Genomic DNA, 4,349 nt, shown 5'->3' on the forward strand with positions numbered 1-4,349 from the left:
TGTTAACATGATCACATTAGTTATCTTATTCGATTAATGCTAATACTTGTAAATATCGTCAGACATTCATGATTATAACTTATGTTAACAACAAATCAAGTTTATTTCATAGCTTAGATGTCAGTTATACCATAGAGTATGAGCTATGAGAGTGCCAAGTATTTGTTATACCAAGTGTTATACAGCATAAACCTCCTTCATTAACCAGCCGGAAATGAAAATTTACACACACAGGTATAAAGGCCACTATACTATTTGCAGCATAATACTAATAATAATAATAATAATAATTAGTAACCTACAGCTTTGTAATATTCATTCATTGTAGCCCGATACTCCTTCCAAGCTTTACGAAGAAGCTGGTAACTATCCTCTCCATCCTTATCTTCAACCGATGATACTACTTGGCAAGAAGAAAGAGCATAAAATAGACAACCAGAAAAAAGTCAACAAACTCAATTAGCCCATATACAAAACAATATTTTTTTTAACAAAAAACCTAGTCCATAGAGTTCACACATGCTTTCCCAAAAACCATGAAGCTCCACACAACATGATCAGACACAGTTTTTGCAGCCAGTGAAGCATCCCATAAGCAGTCCAACTCTTAACTTAGTGACAATTCTTATATTTTCTTATCTGCCCAAAACTTCGTTGATAATTTTATAATTGAAGCCACTTGAAAACATAAAAATTGTAGGAAATTATCTCAGTTTTCTTATGTAAAAAATTGAGGTTATTTGAATTTCTAAAATTCTAGATATAGGTTAAACACTGAATAGTGCTCGATTGAAGGACAAATTCTAACTTCATTGTTGTTGCTACAATTTGGATTTGAAAATGTCCTTTTTAAATCTTGAGCTCCATATGAAAGTTGTAGACCTATGTCTTACCTTTCCATCCATATAAAGTAGACCTAAATATGAGATCTACAACTCCAAATATGATCCAATTACTAAATAGTATTCTAGTTTGTACTGCACCAACATCTCTTTTTTAAGCTTGGCCTTCTTTTTATCCTTTCAATTTCAATTCTTAAATTTACCAATCAATCCTTATAGGCCTGTATTTAATCTTAAAGTCATCAATCAATCCTTATAAACTTGCATTTAAAATAAACATTTACTACAAATTAAAACTATCTTATATTATTACATATGTTATTATAAAACATGCTTTAGTTAAAGAGTTATTGATACCGTCGCACGTCAAAATCCACGCGACGTTGACTCGCGCTTTTTTCTCTCTGTGTTGTTTGTTTGATTTGATCTTGTTGGATTCATTGGGAGTCGCCACCTAGTATTTAATTGAGGGTTATTAGGAAACCCAATTATACTAGTCTTGTCAAAAATTCACAGGTAAGAAACTAGTTATGATTAAGGAAGGTATTAGTACCCCTAACATACCCTATCTAAGATAAGCTGATTCGTGGCTGTGACGTGTTAAAGAAGTTTTAAAAATTTTATCTTTTCATCAAATTTTAAAAATACAACTTCCATACAAGTTTGTACTTCTACACTATAATTCAATCAAAATATTAAATCATTCTTTATTATTTGTCATTTTATCATAAACAAAAAAAACATTCATAAAACAAATACAAACACGTATATACACTTTCATTATATATTTTTTTTTTCTTTTCTTTTTTCTTTTCACTTTTTTTTATGTTTTTTTTTTGTTACATCCACGATACAAAATATAAATTCAAAACAATTAAACAAAAATTACATTACAATTACAATAATAGCCCCCAAAACAATCCGGAATTATAGGGAAGCCCTTCTGCAGGCCGAAACAGTGCACGTGAACAGTGGCTACCCGTGAATAGTGGTCGTGAGCAGTGGCGGCGCGTTGCTCCACGTCTTTGTCTTCTCTATCCGTCCGTACCGGCGGTAACCTCCACCACTTCTCAAGAAAAGAGATTTGGCTGCCTTAAGGTTCGGCCTTCTTTCCCCTTCCAATCTTCTCCGCCGGCGGAGATTCATGGTCACCTGAAACAGAAAACAAAACAACACAACAGCAGTTGATTTTAATTATTTTTACAGGTCTGTTCTCGTTCTCCTCTTTTAGATCTGTTTCATTGCAGATCAGCTTTTCTATGGTTTTTCTTCGTCTTCCCCTCCGCTTCGGGTAGCTGGCAGAAAGAGGAAGGACGGCGCAAGTGCCGCTGCGTTCTGGAAAGAGGAAGGACGGCACAGATCTGGTGTGTGGCTGGTCAGCGGTTGGGGAAAGGAAGATGTGAGTCCTGCCGACGTCTAAAAGAAAGAGAAGGAGGTGATGGCTGAGAGAGAGAGAGGAGGGATGGTTGTCGGTCGAAAAAGGGAGAAAAATTGAAAACGGGTAAGGGAAGGTGAAGATCTGTGTGCAGGCAGCTACTCCCCTCTAGTGGTCTTTTTGAACAAGAAAAGGGGAAAACTTTGGGCGATTGATCGGCTGGGACTTGAAAGGAAATTGGGGTGCGGCGACTGCTTTGGCAAAGGAAAGGGGAGGAGAGCAGATGGTGAGCGGCAACTTAGTTTCAAAGAGATTAAAGCCGGGGGGTAAAAGAACCAAGAGCTGCGGGGGGCAGCGGCTCTTTTGGTTAGAGATCAAAGATAGGGTTTCTTGCGGTGGTTTCTCTTTATTACAAAATTACCCTTAATTTTTTTTTTTTGTAAAATTGCCTCCTTATGCACGTTGAAGGCTGCTATTTATAGGCAAAATATTGTTTGGTTTTTAAAATTGATCCCTCAATTTTTTTGTCAAATTTTGATTTTTTTGATTTTTTTTTTGTATTTTTCAAAAACAAGCAATATCAACATCGGCTCAATGAGAAAAATCAATGATTATAAATATAACGTGCTAAAAGTTGAACGCGTTCTAAATATCTTTAAAATTTAAATTCTTTTGAGATGATGTTGAAAATGCTAAAAACGATGCAAATATATTTAAAAATGTATTTTTTGGATTTTCATTGTTTTTCTCTATTTTTTTGGATTTTCTAAAAATTTATCAAAACATGGGTCAAAAATTGAGGAATAACCCAGAATTGAGTTATGACAGTTGCCCCCCTCTTTACGATGCTTACGATTAAAAGTCTCGTAAGAGACTTAAGATAGTAAGCGTTGTAAAGAAAGAAAATGAGATGATAGACTCATCATAGAAATGATGAATCCTTTTAAGGGCTAGAAAGCGCCTCAAAGTAAAGATTTTTCTTGAAAATTCAAAGATTTTGAAATGGTCAAATTGTCATGGGTGACCTACTCAATTGAAAAATGCGAAGATGTTTCAAAGTGGTGAAAAATATAAAGATTTTTCAAAGAGGTGAAAAATGTAGAGATTTTTCAAAGTGGTGATAAATGCGAACATTTCTCAAAGTGGTGAGAAATGCGAACATTTCTCAAAGAGGTGATAACTGCAAAGATTTCTCAAAGTGGTGAAAAATATAAAGATTTTTCAAAAGTGGTGAGAAATGCGAAGATTTCGCAAAGAGGTGAAAAATGCAGAGGTTTTTCAAAGTGGTGAAAAATACAAAGATTTTTCAAAAGTGGTCTTGCTGTAATGGGCGACCTGCCCGGGTAAAAAACATGAAGATTTTTAAAGAGATGAAAAATACGATGATTTCTCAAAACGATTTTATTGTAAGGGGTAACCAACCCAGATGGAAGATTTTGCAAAAGATGGTTTCATCAAATAGAAGATGAAAAGGGTTTTGGAAGAGGTCTATTTGTGATGGGTAACCTGCCCAAGCTAAAACAATGAAATGTCTTTGAAGAGACAACATGATGGGACTCGAAGATGCATTATTCAAGTAATGGAAGCTTGACAGAGTATTCAAAAAGAGATAGGACTCGAAAAGGAATGAATGCTAAAAAACACATTTGAAAGGAGGTAAGGTTAGAAAATGCACTACCTAAAAGGTAAATACTCAAAGGCGCACTCAAAAGGAGGCAAGGTTAGAAAACACACTACCTAAGAAATTGAGGGCTCTAAGATGCACTCAAAAGAAGGTAGGGTTAGAAAAACACACTACCCAAGATGGTCGCGGGCTCTAAGGCGCACTCAAAATGAGAGGGTAGGGTTAAAAAATATACTACCTGAGAGGTGAGAGCTCGAAGGCGCACTAAAAAAAGAGGAAGGGTTGGAAAACGCACTACCTAAAATGGTGGAGGGCTCTAAGGCGCTCTAAAAAAAGAGGCAGAGTTAGAAAACACATTACCTAAGAGGTGAGGGCTCGAAGGCACACTAAAAAAGAGGCAGGGTTGGAAAATGCATTACACAAAGTGGTCGAGGGCTCTAAGGCGCATTAAAAAAGGAGGTAGGGTTACAAAACACACTACCTAAGAGGTGAGGGCTCGAAAGCGCAC

The 4,349-nt window shown here is 35.9% G+C and overlaps 1 pseudogene; it reads left to right on the forward strand.

The window, feature by feature from the left end:
- The window catches only part of LOC105113313 (ABC transporter C family member 5-like), an 8,188-nt pseudogene extending 5,926 nt beyond the window's left edge, over positions 1–2,262 (forward strand).
- The last annotated feature ends 2,087 nt before the right edge of the window (positions 2,263–4,349 follow it).

This window comes from Populus euphratica, unplaced genomic scaffold, assembly GCF_000495115.2.
Source record: "Populus euphratica unplaced genomic scaffold, PopEup_1.0 scaffold410.1, whole genome shotgun sequence".
Lineage (NCBI taxonomy): Eukaryota > Viridiplantae > Streptophyta > Magnoliopsida > Malpighiales > Salicaceae > Populus > Populus euphratica.